This window comes from Petromyzon marinus, chromosome 59, assembly GCF_048934315.1.
Source record: "Petromyzon marinus isolate PM22_M1 ecotype Great Lakes invasive population chromosome 59, UKy_Petmar_22M1.pri1.0, whole genome shotgun sequence".
Classification (NCBI taxonomy): Eukaryota; Metazoa; Chordata; class Hyperoartia; order Petromyzontiformes; family Petromyzontidae; genus Petromyzon; species Petromyzon marinus.
In genome coordinates this window covers 1,040,972-1,064,966 of record NC_133725.1, presented here as the reverse complement: position 1 = coordinate 1,064,966, position 23,995 = coordinate 1,040,972, and the positions used below count along the sequence as shown (strand labels likewise).

The following is a 23,995-nucleotide window of genomic DNA, read 5'->3' as shown; positions in this document are numbered from 1 at the left end:
TGAGAACTCTCTCCTCTCTCCCTCTGCTGAGAACTCTCTCTCTCTCTCTGCTGAGAACTCTCTCCTCTCTCTCTGCTGAGAACTCTCTCTCTCTGCTGAGAACTCTCTCTCTCTGCTGAGAACTCTCTCCTCTCTCTGCTGAGAACTCTCTCCTCTCTCTCTCTGCTGAGAACTCTCTCTCTGCTGAGAACTCTCTCTCTCTCTGCTGAGAACTCTCTCTCTCTGCTGAGAACTCTCTCTGCTGAGAACTCTCTCGTCTCTCCCTCTGCTGAGAACTCTCTCTCTCTGCTGAGAACTCTCTCCTCTCTCTCTCTGCTGAGAACTCTCTCTCTCTCTCTGCTGAGAACTCTCTCCTCTCTCTCTCTGCTGAGAACTCTCTCCTCTCTCTCTCTGCTGAGAACTCTCTCCTCTCTCTCTCTGCTGAGAACTCTCTCTCTCTGCTGAGAACTCTCTCCTCTCTCTCTGCTGAGAACTCTCTCCTCTCTCTCTGCTGAGAACTCTCTCTCTCTCTGCTGAGAACTCTCTCCTCTCTCCCTCTGCTGAGAACTCTCTCTCTCTCTGCTGAGAACTCTCTCTCTCTCTCTGCTGAGAACTCTCTCCTCTCTCTCTGCTGAGAACTCTCTCCTCTCTCTCTGCTGAGAACTCTCTCCTCTCTCTCTCTCTGCTGAGAACTCTCTCTCTCTGCTGAGAACTCTCTCTCTCTCTGCTGAGAACTCTCTCCTCTCTCTGCTGAGAACTCTCTCCTCTCTCTCTGCTGAGAACTCTCTCCTCTCTCTCTCTGCTGAGAACTCTCTCTCTCTCTGCTGAGAACTCTCTCCTCTCTCCCTCTGCTGAGAACTCTCTCTCTCTCTGCTGAGAACTCTCTCTCTCTGCTGAGAACTCTCTGTCTCTCTGCTGAGAACTCTCTCTCTCTGCTGAGAACTCTCTCTCTGCTGAGAACTCTCTCCTCTCTCTCTGCTGAGAACTCTCTCCTCTCTCTCTGCTGAGAACTCTCTCTCTCTCTGCTGAGAACTCTCTCCCCTCTCTCTCTGCTGAGAACTCTCTCCTCTCTCTCTGCTGAGAACTCTCTCTCTCTGCTGAGAACTCTCTCCTCTCTCTCTCTGCTGAGAACTCTCTCTCTCTCTCTGCTGAGAACTCTCTCCTCTCTCTGCTGAGAACTCTATCCTCTCTCTCTGCTGAGAACTCTCTCCTCTCTCTCTCTGCTGAGAACTCTCTCCTCTCTCTCTGCTGAGAACTCTCTCTCTCTGCTGAGAACTCTCTCCTCTCTCTCTCTCTGCTGAGAACTCTCTCTCTCTCTCTGCTGAGAACTCTCTCTCTACTGAGAACTCTCTCTCTGCTGAGAACTCTCTCCTCTCTCTCTGCTGATAACTCTCTCCTCTCTCTCTGCTGAGAACTCTCTCCTCTCTCTCTGCTGAGAACTCTCTCTCTCTGCTGAGAACTCTCTCCTCTCTCTCTCTGCTGATAACTCTCTCTCTCTCTCTGCTGAGAACTCTCTCCTCTCTCTGCTGAGAACTCTCTCCTCTCTCTCTGCTGAGAACTCTCTCCTCTCTCTCTCTGCTGAGAACTCTCTCCTCTCTCTCTGCTGAGAACTCTCTCTCTCTCTCTGCTGAGAACTCTCTCCTCTCTCTCTCTGCTGAGAACTCTCTCTCTCTGCTGAGAACTCTCTCTCTGCTGAGAACTCTCTCTCTGCTGAGAACTCTCTCCTCTCTCTCTGCTGAGAACTCTCTCCTCTCTCTCTGCTGAGAACTCTCTCCTCTCTCTGCTGAGAACTCTCTCTCTCTCTCTGCTGAGAACTCTCTCCTCTCTCTGCTGAGAACTCTCTCTCTCTCTCTCTGCTGAGAACTCTCTCCTCTCTCTGCTGAGAACTCTCTCCTCTCTCTCTCTCTGCTGAGAACTCTCTCTCTCTCTGCTGAGAACTCTCTCTCTCACTCTCTGCTGAGAACTCTCTCCTCTCTCTGCTGAGAACTCTCTCCTCTCTCTCTCTCTGCTGAGAACTCTCTCTCTCTCTGCTGAGAACTCTCTCCTCTCTCTCTCTGCTGAGAACTCTCTCTCTCTCTGCTGAGAACTCTCTCTCTCTCTCTGCTGAGAACTCTCTCTCTGCTGAGAACTCTCTCTCTGCTGATAACTCTCTCCTCTCTCTCTCTGCTGAGAACTCTCTCTCTCTGCTGAGAACTCTCTCCTCTCTCCCTCTGCTGAGAACTCTCTCTCTCTCTCTGCTGAGAACTCTCTCCTCTCTCTCTGCTGAGAACTCTCTCTCTCTGCTGAGAACTCTCTCTCTCTGCTGAGAACTCTCTCCTCTCTCTGCTGAGAACTCTCTCCTCTCTCTCTCTGCTGAGAACTCTCTCTCTGCTGAGAACTCTCTCTCTCTCTGCTGAGAACTCTCTCTCTCTGCTGAGAACTCTCTCTGCTGAGAACTCTCTCGTCTCTCCCTCTGCTGAGAACTCTCTCTCTCTGCTGAGAACTCTCTCCTCTCTCTCTCTGCTGAGAACTCTCTCTCTCTCTCTGCTGAGAACTCTCTCCTCTCTCTCTCTGCTGAGAACTCTCTCCTCTCTCTCTCTGCTGAGAACTCTCTCCTCTCTCTCTCTGCTGAGAACTCTCTCTCTCTGCTGAGAACTCTCTCCTCTCTCTCTGCTGAGAACTCTCTCCTCTCTCTCTGCTGAGAACTCTCTCTCTCTCTGCTGAGAACTCTCTCCTCTCTCCCTCTGCTGAGAACTCTCTCTCTCTCTGCTGAGAACTCTCTCTCTCTCTCTGCTGAGAACTCTCTCCTCTCTCTCTGCTGAGAACTCTCTCCTCTCTCTCTGCTGAGAACTCTCTCCTCTCTCTCTCTCTGCTGAGAACTCTCTCTCTCTGCTGAGAACTCTCTCTCTCTCTGCTGAGAACTCTCTCCTCTCTCTGCTGAGAACTCTCTCCTCTCTCTCTGCTGAGAACTCTCTCCTCTCTCTCTCTGCTGAGAACTCTCTCTCTCTCTGCTGAGAACTCTCTCCTCTCTCCCTCTGCTGAGAACTCTCTCTCTCTCTGCTGAGAACTCTCTCTCTCTGCTGAGAACTCTCTGTCTCTCTGCTGAGAACTCTCTCTCTCTGCTGAGAACTCTCTCTCTGCTGAGAACTCTCTCCTCTCTCTCTGCTGAGAACTCTCTCCTCTCTCTCTGCTGAGAACTCTCTCTCTCTCTGCTGAGAACTCTCTCCCCTCTCTCTCTGCTGAGAACTCTCTCCTCTCTCTCTGCTGAGAACTCTCTCTCTCTGCTGAGAACTCTCTCCTCTCTCTCTCTGCTGAGAACTCTCTCTCTCTCTCTGCTGAGAACTCTCTCCTCTCTCTGCTGAGAACTCTCTCCTCTCTCTCTGCTGAGAACTCTCTCCTCTCTCTCTCTGCTGAGAACTCTCTCCTCTCTCTCTGCTGAGAACTCTCTCTCTCTGCTGAGAACTCTCTCCTCTCTCTCTCTCTGCTGAGAACTCTCTCTCTCTCTCTGCTGAGAACTCTCTCTCTACTGAGAACTCTCTCTCTGCTGAGAACTCTCTCCTCTCTCTCTGCTGATAACTCTCTCCTCTCTCTCTGCTGAGAACTCTCTCCTCTCTCTCTGCTGAGAACTCTCTCTCTCTGCTGAGAACTCTCTCCTCTCTCTCTCTGCTGATAACTCTCTCTCTCTCTCTGCTGAGAACTCTCTCCTCTCTCTGCTGAGAACTCTCTCCTCTCTCTCTGCTGAGAACTCTCTCCTCTCTCTCTCTGCTGAGAACTCTCTCCTCTCTCTCTGCTGAGAACTCTCTCTCTCTCTCTGCTGAGAACTCTCTCCTCTCTCTCTCTGCTGAGAACTCTCTCTCTCTGCTGAGAACTCTCTCTCTGCTGAGAACTCTCTCTCTGCTGAGAACTCTCTCCTCTCTCTCTGCTGAGAACTCTCTCCTCTCTCTCTGCTGAGAACTCTCTCCTCTCTCTGCTGAGAACTCTCTCTCTCTCTCTGCTGAGAACTCTCTCCTCTCTCTGCTGAGAACTCTCTCTCTCTCTCTCTGCTGAGAACTCTCTCCTCTCTCTGCTGAGAACTCTCTCCTCTCTCTCTCTCTGCTGAGAACTCTCTCTCTCTCTGCTGAGAACTCTCTCTCTCACTCTCTGCTGAGAACTCTCTCCTCTCTCTGCTGAGAACTCTCTCCTCTCTCTCTCTCTGCTGAGAACTCTCTCTCTCTGCTGAGAACTCTCTCTCTGCTGAGAACTCTCTCCTCTCTCTCTCTCTGCTGAGAACTCTCTCCTCTCTCTCTCTCTGCTGAGAACTCTCTCTCTCTCTGCTGAGAACTCTCTCCTCTCTCTCTGCTGAGAACTCTCTCCTCTCTCTCTCTCTGCTGAGAACTCTCTCTCTCTGCTGAGAACTCTCTCCTCTCTCTCTGCTGAGAACTCTCTCCTCTCTCTCTCTCTGCTGAGAACTCTCTCTCTCTGCTGAGAACTCTCTCTCTCTCTGCTGAGAACTCTCTCCTCTCTCTCTCTCTGCTGAGAACTCTCTCCTCTCTCTCTGCTGAGAACTCTCTCCTCTCTTTCTCTGCTGAGAACTATCTCTCTCTCTGCTGAGAACTCTCTCTCTCTCTGCTGAGAACTCTCTCCTCTCTCTGCTGAGAACTCTCTCCTCTCTCTCTCTGCTGAGAACTCTCTCTCTCTCTGCTGAGAACTCTCTCTCTCTGCTGAGAACTCTCTCCTCTCTCTCTCTCTGCTGAGAACTCTCTCTCTCTCTGCTGAGAACTCTCTCCTCTCTCTCTGCTGAGAACTCTCTCCTCTCTCTCTCTCTGCTGAGAACTCTCTCTCTCTGCTGAGAACTCTCTCTCTCTCTGCTGAGAACTCTCTCCTCTCTCTCTCTCTGCTGAGAACTCTCTCCTCTCTCTCTGCTGAGAACTCTCTCCTCTCTCTCTCTGCTGAGAACTATCTCTCTCTCTGCTGAGAACTCTCTCTCTCTCTGCTGAGAACTCTCTCCTCTCTCTGCTGAGAACTCTCTCCTCTCTCTCTCTGCTGAGAACTCTCTCTCTCTCTGCTGAGAACTCTCTCTCTCTGCTGAGAACTCTCTCCTCTCTCTCTCTCTGCTGAGAACTCTCTCCTCTCTCTCTCTCTGCTGAGAACTCTCTCTGTCTCTGCTGAGAACTCTCTCCTCTCTCTCTGCTGAGAACTCTCTCCTCTCTCTCTCTCTGCTGAGAACTCTCTCTCTCTCTCTGCTGAGAACTCTCTCCTCTCTCTCTGCTGAGAACTCTCTCCTCTCTCTCTCTCTGCTGAGAACTCTCTCTCTCTGCTGAGAACTCTCTCTCTCTGCTGAGAACTCTCTCCTCTCTCTCTCTGCTGAGAACTCTCTCCTCTCTCTCTGCTGAGAACTCTCTCCTCTCTCTCTCTCTGCTGAGAACTCTCTCTCTCTCTGCTGAGAACTCTCTCTCTCTGCTGAGAACTCTCTCTCTCTGCTGAGAACTCTCTCCTCTCTCTCTCTGCTGAGAACTCTCTCTCTCTGCTGAGAACTCTCTCCTCTCTCCCTCTGCTGAGAACTCTCTCCTCTCTCTCTCTGCTGAGAACTCTCTCTCTCTGCTGAGAACTCTCTCTCTCTCTGCTGAGAACTCTCTCTCTCTCTGCTGAGAACGCTCTCCTCTCTCTCTCTGCTGAGAACTCTCTCTGCTGAGAACTCTCTCTCTCTGCTGAGAACTCTCTCTCTCTCTGCTGAGAACTCTCTCCTCTCTCTCTCTGCTGTGAACTCTCTCTCTCTCTGCTGAGAACTCTCTCCTCTCTCCCTCTGCTGAGAACTCTCTCCTCTCTCTCTCTGCTGAGAACTCTCTCTCTCTCTGCTGAGAACTCTCTCTCTCTCTGCTGAGAACTCTCTCTCTCTGCTGAGAACTCTCTCCTCTCTCTCTCTGCTGAGAACTCTCTCTCTCTGCTGAGAACTCTCTCTCTGCTGAGAACTCTCTCTCTGCTGAGAACTCTCTCCTCTCTCTCTGCTGAGAACTCTCTCTCTCTGCTGAGAACTCTCTCTCTCTCTGCTGAGAACTCTCTCCTCTCTCTCTCTGCTGAGAACTCTCTCTCTCTCTGCTGAGAACTCTCTCTCTCTCTGCTGAGAACTCTCTCTCTCTCTGCTGAGAACTCTCTCTCTCTCTGCTGAGAACTCTCTCCTCTCTCTCTCTGCTGAGAACTCTCTCTCTCTCTGCTGAGAACTCTCTCTCTCTCTCTGCTGAGAACTCTCTCTCTCTGCTGAGAACTCTCTCTCTGCTGAGAACTCTCTCTCTGCTGAGAACTCTCTCTCTCTCTGCTGAGAACTCTCTCTCTCTCTGCTGAGAACTCTCTCTCTCTCTGCTGAGAACTCTCTCTCTCTCTGCTGAGAACTCTCTCTCTCTCTCTGCTGAGAACTCTCTCCTCTCTCTCTCTCTGCTGAGAACTCTCTCTCTCTGCTGAGAACTCTCTCCTCTCTCTCTCTGCTGAGAACTCTCTCCTCTCTCTCTGCTGAGAACTCTCTCCTCTCTCTCTCTGCTGAGAACTCTCTCTCTCTCTGCTGAGAACTCTCTCTCTGCTGAGAACTCTCTCTCTCTCTGCTGAGAACTCTCTCCTCTCTCTCTCTGCTGAGAACTCTCTCCTCTCTCTCTCTCTGCTGAGAACTCTCTCTCTCTCTGCTGAGAACTCTCTCCTCTCTCTCTGCTGAGAACTCTCTCCTCTCTCTCTCTCTGCTGACGCCCGCTCGTCGTAGCCAGCAGCAGCAGCAAGACGACATCCACACTGGGACATCGAGCTGCTTGATCATCATCATCGCTACTGCCATCATCATCATCGCTGCTGATCATTATCATCGCTGCTGATCATCATCATCGCTACTGCCATCATCATCATCGCTGCTGATCATTATCATCGCTGCTGATCATCATCATCATCATCGCTGGTGCCATCATCATCATCGCTGGTGCCATCATCATCATCGCTACTGCCATCATCATCATCATCATCGCTGGTGCCATCATCATCATCGCTGGTGCCATCATCATCATCGCTACTGCCATCATCATCATCATCGCTGGTGCCATCATCATCATCGCTGCTGATCATCATCATCGCTGGTGTCATCATCATCGCTACTATCATCATCATCATCGCTGCTTACATCATCATCGCTGCTGATCATCATCGCTGCTGATCATCATCGCTACTGCCATCATCATCATCATCGCTGCTGTCATCATCATCGCTGCTGATCCTCATCATCGCTACTGCTGCTGCTGGGGCCAGGTGCTGTGAGCGAGGAGCTGCGCCTTTGAAGGCTGCCGCCACTGTGGCACACGAGGGGCGTGGGGGCCAGCACCACGCCTGGCCGCCGTTGTCTCCCCCCCCAGTAGCGATGTTCACTCCACACCGCACCAGGCACTCGTTTGAGGCTGAGTCGACGTTACGGGAGGCCCAGGACCAGGTTCAGACACTCGTCACTGCTGGGGTTGGTGGCCGTGAGCGGGAATCGAACTCGGTTCTTGCCGGGTTCGTAGCGCAGCGTAGCGCTAACCACTGCACCATCGCCACCCACACAACCACAACAACAACAACAACCGCCATTCACCACTAAGCGGCGGTCACGTCACCACGGCGCTTGTGCCAGGCTACGTGCACGTTAAGGCCACGTGCTCCCCACACACAAAGAGATCCCCCGTATAGCCTTCAACAGACTGGAAGGGCAAGTGCCGTTAGCGAGTAGCAATCTACGAAGGCTACCCCCACTGTGGCACACGAGGGCATTGTGGGTGGTGGCCAGCAACCACGCACGGCCGCCTTTGTCTCCCCCCGTGGCGATGTTTACTGCACCACCGCACCGGGCAACCCGTTTTAGTGCACACACACACGCGCACGCGTGGGAAAGAAGTCGGCATCGAGACCAACACTGATGATCACAAACCCAGGCGAAGCCGCGCCACGCGGACAGGCGCCGCCGCCGTCTGGCCACTGGACGTCTGTGGGAAATAACAAAAATATAAAGAGCTTTACAGCTCATCGGATTCCTCCGGTATCAACATTCAGATTCTTAGCTGCGCGTCACCCACACTGGCAGTGAACCGACTCGCGCTCTCACGTTGAGCTGGCTCGCACGTCGGGGAGACGTTCGCTGCCACTACCAGCCGTCAGAGCTCACGGATGAGCAAGTGGGTGAGCCATCGAGTGAGCGAGCGACCCAGTGGGTGAGCGACGGAGTGAGTGAGCGAGCCAATGGGTGAGCGAGCGAGTGGGTGAGCGACAGAGTGAGTGAGTGAGCGAGTGGGTGAGTGAACGAGTGAGCGGGTGAGCCATCGAGTGAGCGAGCCAATGGGTGAGCGACAGAGTGAGCGAGCGAGCCAGTGGGTGAGCGATCGAGTGAGTGAGCGACCCAGTGGGTGAGCGATCGAGTGAGCGAGCGAGCCAGTGGGTGAGCGATCGAGTGAGTGGGTGAGCGAGCGAGTGAGTGATCGAGTCATAGAGCGAGTGAGTGAGTGATCGAGTGAGCGGGTGAGCGAGTGAGTGATCGAGTGATACAGCGAGTGAGTGGGTGAGCGACAGAGTGAGTGAGTGGGTGAGTGAACGAGCGAGCGGGTGGGTGAGGGAGGGAGTGAGTGAGCGAGCGGGCGGGTGGGTGAGCGAGCGGGTGGGTGAGCGAGCGGGTGGGTGAGCGATCGAGTGAGCGGGTGGGTGAGGGAGTGGGTGAGCGAGCGGGTGGGTGAGCGAGCGGGTGGGTGAGCGAGCGGGTGGGTGAGCGAGCGGGTGGGTGAGCGAGCTGGTGGGTGAGCGAGCGGGTGGGTGAGCGAGCGGGTGGGTGAGCGAGCGGGTGGGTGAGCGAGCGGGTGGGTGAGCGAGCGGGAGGGTGAGCGAGCGGGTGGGTGAGCGAGCGGGTGGGTGAGCGAGCGGGTGGGTGAGCGAGCGGGTGGGTGAGCGAGTAAACGAGCGAGTGGGTGAGCGTACGAGGAACAGAGAGTGGGGGCACAGAGCGAGGCTGGGTGCGAGTGTGAGGCACGGAGCACCTGTCCCGTGGCGCTGAGAGAGAGAGAGAAGAGTGACTCATGCACTCAGTGGGAGGGGACTGTCAGCAGCACACGCGCTCACACACACACTCCTAAACCACGTGTTCACTCTCACACACTCTCACACACTCCTAAACCACGTGTTCACTCACACGCACACACACTCCTAAACCACGTGTTCACTCACACGCACACACACTCCTAAACCACGTGTTCACTCACACGCACACACTCCTAAACCACGTGTTCACTCACACACACACTCCTAAACCACGTGTTCACTCTCTCTCACACACTCCTAAACCACGTGTTCACTCTCTCTCACACACTTCTAAACCACGTGTTCACTCTCTCACACACACTCCTAAACCACGTGTTCACTCTCTCTCACACACTCCTAAACCACGTGTTCACTCTCTCTCACACACACTCACACTTCTAAACCACGTGTTCACTCTCTCTCTCACACAATCCTAAACCACGTGTTCACTCTCTCTCACACACTCGTAAACCACGTGTTCACTCTAACTCACACACTCCTAAACCACGTGTTCACTCACACACACACTCCTAAACCACGTGTTCACTCTCTCTCACACACTCCTAAACCACGTGTTTACTCTCTCTCTCACACACTCCTAAACCACGTGTTCACTCTCTCTCACACACACTCCTAAACCGCGTGTTCACTCTCACACACTCCTAAACCACGTGTTCACTCTCTTACACACACACACACTCCTAAACCACGTGTTCACTCTCACACACACACACTCCTAAACCACGTGTTCACTCTCTTACACACACACACTCCTAAACCACGTGTTCACTCTCTCACACACTCTCACACACACTCTTAAACCACGTGTTCACTCTCTCTCACACACACACACTCTTAAACCACGTGTTCACTCTCTTACACACACACACACACTCCTAAACCACGTGTTCACTCTCTTACACACACACACTCCTAAACCACGTGTTCACTCTCTCACACACTCTCACTCCTAAACCACGTGTTCACTCTCTTACACACTCTCACACACACTCCTAAACCACGTGTTCACTCTCTCTCTCACACACACACACTCCTAAACCATGTGTTCACTCTCTTACACACACACACACTCCTAAACCACGTGTTCACTCTCACACACACACACTCCTAAACCACGTGTTCACTCTCTCTCACACACACACACACTCCTAAACCACGTGTTCACTCTCTCACACACACACACTCCTAAACCACGTGTTCACTCTCTCTCACACTCCTAAGAAGAAGAATGAGAAACACTGCACGTCGATTCTAAATGTGGAGGGGAAAACCCGGAGGAGCCGGAGGACAAAATCCACGCGACACCGTGGAGAGAGAGGGAGACACGCAAATTACAGCAGCAGTCGTCAGGGTTGAGATCGTACCCACAACCTCCTGTACACCAGGCGAGGTGGTTAACATCTCCTAGCCACCGTGATGATGATGAGAGAGACACGCAAATTACAGCAGCAGGCGTCAGGGTCGGGATCGTACCCACGACCTCCTGCACACCAGGCGAGGTAGTTAATATCTCATAGCCACCGTGATGATGAGAGAGACACCGCAAACTCCAAATATACAGCAGCAGGCGTCAGGGTCGGGATCGAGCCCACGACCTCCTGTATACCAGGCGAGGTAGTTAACATCTCATAGCCACCGTGATGATGATGAGAGAGAGATACGCAAACTCCAAATATACAGCAGCAGGCGTCAGGGTTGGGATCGAACCCACGACCTCCTGTACACCAGGCGAGGTAGTTAACATCGCATAGCCACCGTGATGATGAGAGAGAGAGAGACACGCAAACTCCAAATATACAGCAGCTGGCGTCAGGGTCGGGATCGATCCCACGACCTCCTGCACACCAGGCGATGGAATTAACATCTCCTAGCCACCGTGACCACGAACTGCGAGAAATGTGGGCAGGACCCTCTTGAAAACTGAGCCATGAGACTCGGTGAGGATGATGAATACGACGATGATGATGAGGATCGTCCCAAAAATCCCGGCGTCACCGTTTTGTCTCAGTGAAAGATTCCTCGGCGAATGATTCCACCTCCTTCACGTCTTTGTCTCTCTGCTTCAGCAAAAAGCAAATCGGTAAGGGACCGGCTTCGACGTTGAGTGTCTCATCATCATCATCAGCATCATCAGCATCATCAGCATCATCAGCAGCAGGAGGCTCTGCTTGAAGCGATGGTGCTGAAGTGTCGCAGATGTTCACAGGCGCCCTCCCCACCCCCTCCTCTCTCGACGATGATGCACAACGCGGAGCGATCATCATCATCATCTGGCATTGTTCACCAGCCCAGCCTCCCACACACACACCACCACCGACGCTACGGTATTCGTAAATAAATAAAAAATTACATTTTTTTTTATAACTTCGACAGTTTATTTCTTATTTTTAGTATCATTTTCATTTTACTATAATATTTATTATGATATTAATTATGATATTAATCATTATTATTATTCTCACGGGGGATGAGTGAGGTTGCCGTGGCGTGAAGCACGGACGACGCTGAGAGGCTCGCCACGCGGTGACCGGGGGCGGGTGGCGGAGGGATGCACGACACGGCGATATATATACTAATATATACTACTATATATACTAATATAAACTAGTATTTGTTAGTATGTATGTACTAGTATATATATACTAATATATACTAGTACAAATATACTAATATATACTAGTATTTGTTAGTATATATACTAGTACATATATACTAATATAAACTAGTATTTGTTAGTATGTATACTAGTATATACTAATATAAACTAGTATTTGTTAGTATGTATACTAGTATATATACTAATATAAACTAGTATTTGTTAGTATGTATACTAGTCCATATATACTAATATATACTAGTACATATAAACTAATATATACTAGTACTTGGTAGTATATACTAGTACAAATATACTAATATAAAGTAGTATTTGTTAGTATACATACGAGTCTATGTGTATACTAGTGGACATCGCCGTCTGTTGTACCAACACCGCCATCGTGACCCCTCCCCTCGTGTTCACCTCCCTGATGGGGCCAAGGTCCACACCCCCCGCCCCGCCCCTCGCTGGCCGTGACCGCGAGGGCCTCGGGGGGCCCCAGAGGCCTCGCTCAGAGCCCGGCCGGCGGCGGCCCCCACCCCCCACCACCACCCCCCACACCACCCCCTACACCACCCCCCACCACCACCCACCACCCCCCACCACCACCCCCCACCACCACCCCCTCCACCACCCCCCTCCACTATCAACAGGCGCGGTCCCCGGGGCTCGCCGAAGCAGCAGCGCCGCTCGCTCCGTTAGCGCGGCGCAGCTGTGAGACGCAGCGCCCGGCACACTCGGGGGTGGGTGGGTGGGTGAGTGGGTGAGTGGGTGGGTGAGTGGGTGGATGAGTGGGTGGGTGAGTGGGTGGGTGGGTGAGTGAGTGGGTGGGTGGGTGAGTGGGTGAGTGGGTGGATGAGTGGGTGGGTGGGTGAGTGAGTGGGTGGGTGAGTGAGTGGGTGGGTGGGTGGGTGAGTGGGTGAGTGAGTGGGTGGGTGAGTGGGTGGGTGGGTGAGTGAGTGAGTGGGTGGGTGAGTGGGTGGGTGGGTGAGTGAGTGGGTGAGTGAGTGAGTGGGTGGGTGAGTGGGTGGGTGGGTGAGTGAGTGGGTGAGTGAGTGAGTGAGTGGGTGGGTGAGTGGGTGGGTGGGTGAGTGGGTGGGTGAGTGGGTGAGCGGGTGGGTGAGTGGGTGAGCGGTTGGGTGAGTGGGTGGGTGAGTGGGTGAGTGGGTGGGTGAGTGGGTGGGTGAGTGGGTGAGTGAGTGGGTGGGTGAGTAAGTGGGAGGGTGGGTGAGTGGGTGGGTGAGTGGGTGAGCGGGTGGGTGAGTGGGTGGGTGAGTGGGTGGGTGAGTGGGTGAGTGGGTGGGTGAGTGGGTGAGTGGGTGAGTGGGTGGGTGAGTGAGTGAGTGAGTGGGTGGGTGAGTGGGTGGGTGAGCGGGTGGGTGAGTGGGTGAGCGGGTGGGTGAGCAGGTGGGTGAGTGGGTGAGTGAGTGGGTGGGTGAGTGGGTGGGTGAGTGGGTGGGTGGGTGAGTGGGTGGGTGAGTGGGTGGGTGAGCGGGTGGGTGAGCGGGTGGGTGGGTGAGCAGGTGAGTGGGTGGGTGAGCGGGTGGGTGAGCGGGTGGGTGGGTGAGCGGGTGGGTGGGTGAGCGGGTGAGTGGGTGGGTGAGTGGGTGGGTGAGCCGGTGGGTGAGTGGGTGGGTGGGTGAGTGGGTGGGTGAGTGGGTGAGCGGATGGGTGAGTGGGTGAGCTGGTGGGTGAGTGGGTGAGTGGGTGGGTGAGTGGGTGGGTGGGTGAGTGGGTGGGTGAGTGGGTGGGTGAGTGGGTGGGTGAGTGGGTGGGTGAGTGGGTGGGTGAGTGATTGGGTGGGTGAGTGGGTGGGTGAGTGGGTGGGTGAGTGGGTGGGTGAGTGGGTGGGTGAGTGGGTGGGTGAGTGGGTGAGCGGATGGGTGAGTGGGTGAGCTGGTGGGTGAGTGGGTGAGTGGGTGGGTGAGTGGGTGGGTGGGTGAGTGGGTGGGTGAGTGGGTGGGTGAGTGGGTGGGTGAGTGGGTGGGTGAGTGATTGGGTGGGTGAGTGGGTGGGTGAGTGGGTGGGTGAGTGGGTGGGTGAGTGGGTGGGTGAGTGGGTGGGTGAGTGGGGAGACGGCGCCTCGAGTCCGACGCTGGGACACGTGAGAAGTCGCAACGCGGCAATCAAACTCCCCCCCCCCCGTCTCCCTTTATCTCTCATTCACTCTTCTCTCATTCACTCGTCACACTCACCCCCACTCTCCCTAACTCCCTCCCTCTCCCTCTGTCACTTTCTCTCCCAGCACCCCCCTCACTCCCTCCCCCTATCACTCTCCCTCCCCACTCTTTATCTCTCTCCCTAACTCTCTCACTCCCTCCCCCACCTCCCTCTCCCCCTCTCCCTCCCCACTCTTTATCTCCCTCCCTAACTCTCTCACTTTCTCCCCCCACCTTTCCCTTCCGCACTGGACGCTGCCCTCGGCCGTGTGGCTCAGCCGAGTCTCTCCCCCAACCCCCCCCGGGAGTCGCCGGACTCGCGTGAGCTCTGCTCCTCACTCTGTCTATCGTTGTTGATGTATCCTCAAATCTCGTAACTCAATTTCTATCGTTGTTGATGTATCCTCAAATCTGGTAACTCAATTTTTATCGTTGTTGATGTATCCTCAAATCTGGTAACTCAATTTCTATCGTTGTTGATGTATCCTCAAATCTGGTAACTCAATTTCTATCGTTGTTGATGTATCCTCAAATCTGGTAACTCAATTTTTATCGTTGTTGATGTATCCTCAAATCTGGTAACTCAATTTTTATCGTTGTTGATGTATCCTCAAATCTGGTAACTCAATTTTTATCGTTGTTGATGTATCCTCAAATCTGGTAACTCAATTTCTATCGTTGTTGATGTATCCTCAAATCTGGAAACTCAATTTTTATCGTTGTTGATGTATCCTCAAATCTGGTAACTCAATTTCTATCGTTGTTGATGTATCCTCAAATCTGGAAACTCAATTTTTATCGTTGTTGATGTATCCTCAAATCTGGTAACTCAATTTCTATCGTTGTTGATATATCCTCAAATCTGGTAACTCAATTTCTATCGTTGTTGATGTATCCTCAAATCTGGTAACTCAATTTCTATCGTTGTTGATGTATCCTCAAATCTGGTAACTCAATTTCTATCGTTGTTGATGTATCCTCAAATCTGGTAACTCAATTTCTATCGTTGTTGATGTATCCTCAAATCTGGTAACTCAATTTCTATCGTTGTTGATGTATCCTCAAATCTGGTAACTCAATTTCTATCGTTGTTGATGTATCCTCAAATCTGGTAACTCAATTTCTATCGTTGGTGATGCATCCTCAAATCTGGTAACTCAATTTCTATCGTTGTTGATGTATCCTCAAATCTGGTAACTCAATTTTTATCGTTGTTGATGTATCCTCAAATCTGGTAAATCAATTTTTATCGTTGTTGATGTATCCTCAAATCTGGTAACTCAATTTCTATCGTTGTTGATGTATCCTCAAATCTGGTAACTCAATTTTTATCGTTGTTGATGTATCCTCAAATCTGGTAAATCAATTTTTATCGTTGTTGATGTATCCTCAAATCTGGTAACTCAATTTCTATCGTTGTTGATGTATCCTCAAATCTGGTAACTCAATTTTTATCATTGGTGAAGTATCCTCAAATCTCGTAACTCAATTTTTATCGTTGTTGATGTATCCTCAAATCTGGTAACTCAATTTCTATCGTTGTTGATGTATCCTCAAATCTGGTAACTCAATTTTTATCGTTGTTGATGTATCCTCAAATCTGGTAAATCAATTTTTATCGTTGTTGATGTATCCTCAAATCTCGTAACTCAATTTCTATCGTTGTTGATGCATCCTCAAATTTGGTAACTCAATTTCTATCGTTGTTGATGTATCCTCAAATCTGGTAACTCAATTTCTATCGTTGTTGATGTATCCTCAAATCTGGTAACTCAATTTCTATCGTTGTTGATGTATCCTCAAATCTGGTAACTCAATTTTTATCGTTGTTGATGTATCCTCAAATCTGGTAACTCAATTTTTATCGTTGTTGATGTATCCTCAAATCTGGTAACTCAATTTCTATCGTTGTTGATGTATCCTCAAATCTGGTAACTCAATTTCTATCGTTGTTGATGTATCCTCAAATCTGGTAACTCAATTTTTATCGTTGTTGATGTATCCTCAAATCTGGTAAATCAATTTTTATCGTTGTTGATGTATCCTCAAATCTGGTAACTTAATTTCTATCGTTGTTGATGTATCCTCAAATCTGGTAACTCAATTTCAATCGTTGTTGATGTATCCTCAAATCTGGTAACTCAATTTTTATCGTTGTTGATGTATCCTCAAATCTCGTAACTCAATTTTTATCGTTGTTGATGTATCTTCAAATCTGGTAACTCAATTTTTATCGTTGTTGATGTATTCTCAAATCTCGTAACTCAATTTTTATCGTTGTTGATGTATCCTCAAATCTCGTAACTCAATTTTTATCGTTGTTGATGTATCCTCAAATCTGGTAACTCAATTTTTATCGTTGTTGATGTATCCTCAAATCTGGTAACTCAATTTTTATCGATGTTGATGTATCCTCAAATCTGGTAACTCAATTTTTATCGTTGTTGATGTATCCTCAAATCTGGTAACTCAATTTTTATCATTGTTGATGTATCCTCAAATCTGGTAACTCAATTTTTATCGTTGTTGATGTAACCTCAAATCTGGTAACTCAATTTTTATCGTTGTTGATGTATCCTCAAATCTGGTAACTCAATTTTTATCGTTGTTGATGTATCCTCAAATCTGGTAACTCAATTTTCATCGTTGTTGATGTATCCTCAAATCTGGTAACTCAATTTTTATCCTTGTTGATGTATCCTCAAATCTGGTAACTCAATTTTTACCCGCTTCCCAATGTGGTATCCACTGCAAACTTGGTATACTTAGTCATAATAAAGGGTTTTGGGTTAGATCGCGTTGTTTATAAATGTGTCGTAACCCTCCACCACCCGACACGGCCAATCAGCATAAAAGTGTGTCACGTTGACAAAAGACAAATAATTCACTACTTTAGCCCACCGGTGTGTTGAAGCGTGAATCCACAACATTTACAGTTTGCGTAGTACGACGTTTCGCTGGTAATTACATCCAGCATCATCAGGCAATTCGCCAGAATGGTAAAGCCCTCACTTGCTCCCGGTTTTAAACAGAGCAGCAGGTTGACGTCATCACTTAACTCATTTCAGGTCCAGTGATTTGAGGCAGAAGGGGGGTATTGTGATTATATAATCGATTGATAATCAGTCAATGGTTATGATTAGTAATAAGTTGTAGATTAGTAATTAGTTGTAATGTGTGTTATTGTGATTATATGCTACGTTAGTAATCTGTTAATTAGTATGTGTTTCCCCTATAAAGAATTTTAATATGTATTATTTAATAATACGCTTCGAAGCCACACTAAGCCTGCAGCTGTCAGAGCGATTAAAGTTATTTCTATTTCTCTCAATTTCAATGGATTCTCTAATTAGTCTTTGCCAGTAATAATTACTTTTACACAACACTTCAACGTTATCAAAATCAATTGAGTGTCCTTGTTGACAAGCATGTTCTGCCACTGCCGACAGTTGTGTTTGAGATAATTTAATATTTCTTTGGTGTTCTTTTAGTCTTATGCTGATGTTACATCCCGTCTGCCCAATATAGCATCTGCCACAAACAATTTATCCGATATACACCTTCTGTTGATAATTTAGGTAATTCGTTTTTAGTGCAAGATACTAGTTTTTGAATTTTGTGTACTGTACCAAATCTTACTGTAATGTTTTGCTTTTGTCAGTTACTCCGGTGTTCGTGTTGCGCGTGGCACGTGAAGCGCCACGTGCCACGTGGGTAGTGTCTGTGACGTGCACACGTGACGTTGTACTCCACGTGACTTTGTATCGAAATCGGCTCCAGTGCTTTCGCTGCTGGCAGCAATGAAAGTGTTTTACAACTCAAAACGCTCGAGAGAGATACCGCTCTCTCCACTCTCTCTCTCCAATCTCTACCCCCCCTCTCCTTCCCAATCTCTCTCGCCCGCCCCCTCTCCCTCCCCACTCCTCTCACTCTCTCCTCCCCTCTCCCTTCCTCTCCCACTCCTTTCACTCTCTCCTCCCCTCTCCCTCCCTCTCCCACTCCTCTCACTCTCTCCTCCCCTCTCCCTCCCTCTCCCACTCCTCTCACTCTCTCCTCCCCTCTCTCTCCCACTCTCTCACTCTCTCCTCCCCTCTCCCTCCCTCCCCACTCCTCTCACTCTCTCCTCCCCTCTCCCTCCCTCTCCCACTCCTCTCACTCTCTCCTCCCCTCTCCCTCCCTCTCCCACTCCTCTCACTCTCTCCTCCCCTCTCCCTCCCTCTCCCACTCCTCTCACTCTCTCCTCCCCTCTCTCTCCCTCTCCCACTCCTCTCACTCTCTCCTCCCCTCTCTCTCCCTCTCCCACTCCTCTCACTCTCTCCTCCCCTCTCTCTCCCACTCCTCTCACTCTCTCCTCCCCTCTCCCTCCCTCCCCACTCCTCTCACTCTCTCCTCCCCTCTCCCTCCCTCTCCCACTCTTCTCACTCTCTCCTCCCCTCTCCCTCCCTCCCCACTCCTCTCACTCTCTCCTCCCCTCTCCCTCCCTCTCCCACTCCTCTCACTCTCTCCTCCCCTCTCCCTCCCTCTCCCACTCCTCTCACTCTCTCCTCCCCTCTCTCTCCCTCTCCCACTCCTCTCACTCTCTCCTCCCCTCTCCCTCCCTCTCCCACTCCTCTCACTCTCTCCTCCCCTCTCTCTCCCTCTCCCACTCCTCTCACTCTCTCCTCCCCTCCCTCTCCCACTCCTCTCACTCTCTCCTCCCCTCTCTCTCCCTCTCCCACTCCTCTCACTCTCTCCTCCCCTCTCCCTCCCTCTCCCACTCCTCTCACTCTCTCCTCCCCTCTCCCTCCCTCTCCCACTCCTCTCACTCTCTCCTCCCCTCTCTCTCCCTCTCCCACTCCTCTCACTCTCTCCTCCCCTCTCTCTCCCTCTCCCACTCCTCTCACTCTCTCCTCCCCTCTCCCTCCCTCTCCCACTCCTCTCACTCTCTCCTCCCCTCTCCCTCCCTCTCCCACTCCTCTCACTCTCTCCTCCCTCTCTCTCCCTCTCCCACTCCTCTCACTCTCTCCTCCCCTCTCTCTCCCTCTCCCACTCCTCTCACTATCTCCTCCCCTCTCTCTCCCTGGACACGACTGCCGCGACGCGCGCGTGACTGACGGCACTGATTGTCCACCAACAGTCCGTGAGGGCTATACGGGGCACCTTTGTCTTTGTGCTACGTGGGGAGCGGTGGGGCAGCGGTTAGCGCGTTGCGCTACGAAAGCCGACTATGACCCGAGTTCGATTCGCGCTCACGGCCAACACCGTTGACGATTATCTGAACCGGTCCTGGGCCTCCCCTAGGTCGACTCAGCCTCCAATGAGCGCCTGGTGCGGTGTGTAAACATCGCCGCTGGAGAGACAAAGGCGGCCGGGGCGTGGTGCTGGCCACCCCCCCCCCCCCCCCTCGTGTACCGTTCCGGCCTTCATAGGTGCTCACTCACAGCACTTGCCCCGACAGTCTGTTAAGGCTATACGGGGGATCTTTGTCTTGCATAGTGTAGTACGTATAGTGTAGTGTATGTAGTGTAGTGTATGTAGTGTAGTGTGTGTGTCGATTGTGTAGTGTCGTGTACCGTGTGTGTAATGTAAAGTATGTAGTATAGTGTAGAGTGCGTGTAGAGTATAGTGTAGACTGTAGAGTGTGTAGTGTACTGTGTAGTGTAGAGTGTGTAGTGTACTGTGTAGAGTGTGTAGTGTAGTGTGTAGTGTACTGTGTAGTTTACTGTGTAGTGTAGAGTCTGTAGTATACTGTGTAGTGTAGAGTGTGTAGTGTACAGTCTGTAGTATACTGTGTAGTGTAGTGTCTAGAGTGTGGTGTAGAGTGTGTAGTTTAGAGTGTGTAGTGTAGAGTGTAGTGTAGAGTGTGTAGTGTGTACTGTGTAGTGTAGAGTGTAGTGTAGTGTCTAGAGTGTAGTGTGTACTGTGTAGTGTAGAGTGTGTACTGTGTAGTGGTGTGTACTGTGTAGTGTCTAGAGTGTAGTGTGTACTGTGTAGTGTAGTGTAGAGTGTGTAGTGTATACTGTGTAGTGTAGTATCTAGAGTGTAGTGTGTACTGTGTAGTGTAGTGTACTGTGTAGTGTCTAGAGTGTAGTGTGTACTGTGTAGTGTAGAGAGTGTAGTGTAGACTGTGTAGTGTGTACTGTGTAGTTTAGAGTGTAGTGTAGAGTGTGTAGTATACTGTGTAGTGTAGACTGTGTAGTGTAGAGTGTAGTGTAGAGTGTGTAGTATACTGTGTAGTGTATACTGTGTAGTGTAGACTGTGTAGTGCAGTGTGTACTGTGTAGTGTGTGCGTGACTCTGAAACAACGCACTCGACACCACCACGACTGCCAGCACGTGACGTGAACGCCACGTGCCTTGTTGTCTCGGCGCGGTGCAGGGTGGGGGGCTCCCAGTTGGCAGCCGCGAGTTCAACTCCAGGTCGTGATGGGGGCGGTGGGGGAGACAGCCCAATGATCATCTCTGCCTCCCTCCCTGCGGATACCACTGTCTGTGTGTGTGTCCGCTGGTCATGTAGCCCGCATGCCCAGCCACCGCATGCCGAAACAGCTTTTGTTTGCGAAACGTGGACCCCCCTAATGGAACATCTTCGCCGGTTAGAAACATTTAGGCTAGCCTGCCTACGATCCATCCTGGGTTTAACCAGGCTGGATTGTATGAGGAGCTCACAAATCCTTGAAATATCTGGGCAAGGTCCCATCGGTGAGCTCCTCCGGCGGGCAAGGCTGCTATGGCTGGGTCATGTAGCTTGCATGCCCAGCCACCGCATGCCGAAACAGCTTTTGTTCAGCCGGATTGAGGGGGCTAAACGGGCGCGGCACGGGCTAGAGAAGAGATGGAGTGATGTGGTGCAGGAGGACGTGGAGCTGAGTGGACTTGCCGATGACTGGTACCAGCGGTGTCAAGATCGGCCTCTGTGGAGGAGGCTCGTGAAGGACGCTACTGGGTAGTTGGAGGCAGTCGCCCTCCAACAACAACGGAGGACGGAGGAGCGACGCTCACAACAACGAGCGGAGCGCCGGGTGGCTAAAGCACAGCAGGTTGGCACAGTAGGGGGCACAGGTGGTGCATCAGCCAGTCATCTCAGTCAGTCGACCCGTGGCACCTGGGTCTGCCCCGTGACCTCCTGCCAGCGGGCGTTCGACACTTCACGTGGCCTCAAGGTGCACATGGCCTGGCACAAGCGTCGTGGTGACGTCACCGCCACTTAGTGGCGAATGGCGGTTGTTGTTGTATGTCTGTGTGTGTCTGTGTGTGTGTATGTGTGTTTCTGTGTGTGTCTGTGTGTGTGACTGCTGTCTGTGTTACTGTGTGTGTCTCCTAGGTCCACTCAGCCTCAAATGAGTACTTGGTGCGCTGTGTAAACATCGCCACTGGGTAGACAAAGGCGGCCCGGCTTGGTGCTGGCCACCCACCCCCTCGTGTGCCACAGTGCCGGTAGCCTTCATAGATGCTCGCTAACAGCACTTGCCCCGTGAATCTGTGAAAACCCATATGGGGGACCTTTGTCTTTAGGATGGGGTAGGAGGGAGGCAACAGAGGTTGTCCTATGGGTACACTCGTCCCCTCCCCCACCCCCGCCATAGGAATGTGGAATTTCCACCACTGGCTCTGTCTCTAATTCAGTATCCCTGTGGTTTTGCTGTAGGAAAAGTGTCAACTTACCAGACAGAGAGAGAGAGAGAGTGCCACAGGGAGAGATAACCAGAGAGAGAGATAGAGAGATAGCTAGAGAGAGAGATAGAGAGAGATAGAGAGATAACCAAAGAGAGAGATAGAGAGATAGCTAGAGAGATAGCTAGAGAGAGAGATAGAGAGAGATAACCAGAGAAATAGCTAGAGAGAGATAACCAGAGAAATAGCTAGAGAGAGATAACCAGAGAGAGATAGCTAGAGAGATAGCTAGATGGAGAGATAGAGAGATAGAGAGAGCTGGAGAGATAGCTAGAGAGAGATAACCAGAGAGAGAGAGCTAGAGAGATAGCTAGAGAGCGAGAGATGGAGAGATAGAGAGAGCTGGAGAGAGATAGAGAGAGCTGGAGAGATAGCTAGATAGAGAGAGATAACCAGAGAGAGAGCTAGAGAAATAGCTAGAAAGAGAGCTAGATGGAGAGATAGAGAGAGCTGGAGAGAGAGAGCTGGAGAGATAGCTAGATAGAGAAAGATAAACAGAGAGAGCTAGATAGAGAGAGCTAGAGAGATAGCTATATGGAGAGAGAGATAGAGAGAGCTGGAGATAGCTAGAGAGATAGCTAGATGGAGAGAGATAACCAGAGAGAGATAGAGATAGCTAGAGAGATAGCTAGATGGAGAGAGAGATAGAGAGAGATAGAGAGAGCTAGAGAGATAACTAGATGGAGAGAGAGAGATAGAGATAGCTAGAGAGATAGCTAGATGGAGAGAGATAACCAGAGAGAGATAGAGATAGCTAGAGAGATAGCTAGATGGAGAGAGAGATAGAGAGAGATAGAGAGAGCTAGAGAGATAACTAGATGGAGAGAGAGAGATAGAGATAGCTAGAGAGATAGCTAGATGGAGAGAGATAACCAGAGAGAGATAGAGATAGCTAGAGAGATAGCTAGATGGAGAGAGAGCGATAGAGAGAGATAGAGAGAGCTAGAGAGATAGCTAGATGGAGAGAGAGATAGAGAGAGCTGGAGAGAGAGAGAGCTGGAGAGATAGCTAGATGGAGAGAGAGAGAGATAGAGAGATAGAGAGAGCTGGAGAGAGAGAGCTGGAGAGATAGCTAGATGGAGAGAGATAGAGAGAGCTAGAGAGATAGAGATATAGAGAGAGATAGAGAGATAGCTAGATGGAGAGAGAGATAGAGAGAGAGATGGAGAGAGAGATAGCTAGATGGAAATAGAGATAGAGAGAGATAGAGAGAGATAGCTAGATGGAGAGAGAGATAGAGATAGATAGATGGAGAGATAGAGAGAGCTGGAGAGAGAGAGCTGGAGAGATAGCTAGATGGAGAGAGATAGAGAGAGCTGGAGAGAGATAGAGATATAGAGAGAGATAGAGAGATAGCTAGATGGAGAGAGAGATAGAGAGAGAGATGGAGAGAGAGATAGCTAGATGGAAATAGAGATAGAGAGAGATAGAGAGAGATAGCTAGATGGAGAGAGAGATAGAGATAGATAGATGGAGAGAGATAGCTAGATGGAGAGAGAGAGATAGAGAGATAGCTAGATGGAGAGAGATAGAGAGAGCTGGAGAGAGATAGAGAGAGATAGAGAGAATGATAGATGTAGATAGAGAGAGATAGAGAGATGGAGAGAGATAGAGAGATGGAGAGAGATGGAGAGAGATGGAGAGAGAGATAGCTGTAGAGAGAGATATGTATAGAGATAGAGAGATGTAGAGAGAGATAGAAAGATAGAGATATGTAGAGAAAGATATGTAGAGAGATGTAGAGAGATGTAGAGATAGAGAGATGTAGAGAGAGAGATAGAGAGATGTAGAGAGATAGAGAGATAGAGATGTAGAGAGAGATAGCTGTAGAGAGATGTAGAGAGATAGAGAGATAGAGAGATGTAGAGAGAGAGATAGCTGTAGAGAGAGAGATGTAGAGAGATGTAGAGAGAGATATGTAGAGAGATGTAGAGAGATGTAGAGAGATGTAGAAAAATAGAGAGATGTAGAGAGAGATGTAGAGAGATGGAGAGAGATGTAGAGAGAGATATATGTAGAGAGAGATGTAGAGAGAGATGTAGAGAGAGATATGTAGAGAGATGTAGAGAGATGTAGAGAGAGATGTAGAGAGAGATGTAGAAAGATGTATAGAGATATGTAGAGAGAGATGTAGAGAGATATGTAGAGAGATGTAGAGAGATGTAGAGAGAGATGTAGAAAGATGTAGAGAGATATGTAGAGAGAGATAGAGATGTAGAGAGAGATATGTAGAGAGATGTAGATAGAGATAGAGATATGTAGAGAGATAGAGAGATGTAGAGACAGAGAGAGATGTAGAGAGAGATGTAGAGAGATGTAGAGAGAGATGTAGAGAGATGTAGAGAGAGATGTAAAGAGAGAGATGTAGAGAGAGATGTAGAGAGATGTAGAGAGAGATGTAGAGAGATGTAGAGAGATGTAGAGAGAGATGTAAAGAGAGAGATGTAGAGAGAGATAGAGAGATGTAGAGAGAGATGTAGAGATATGTAGAGATAGAGAGATGTAAAGAGAGATGTAGAGAGGAGGCTGAACGTCGCCCCTCCCCTCGCCGCAGCTGCAG

General features: G+C 50.2%; 1 protein-coding gene across 3 annotated transcripts in view; it reads right to left on the bottom strand.

Annotated features, from left to right (window-relative positions):
* The window catches only part of LOC116955308 (discoidin domain-containing receptor 2-like), a 124,022-nt gene that overhangs the window by 54,963 nt on the left and 45,064 nt on the right, over positions 1–23,995 (bottom strand). The gene's annotated exons all lie outside the window — the stretch shown is intronic.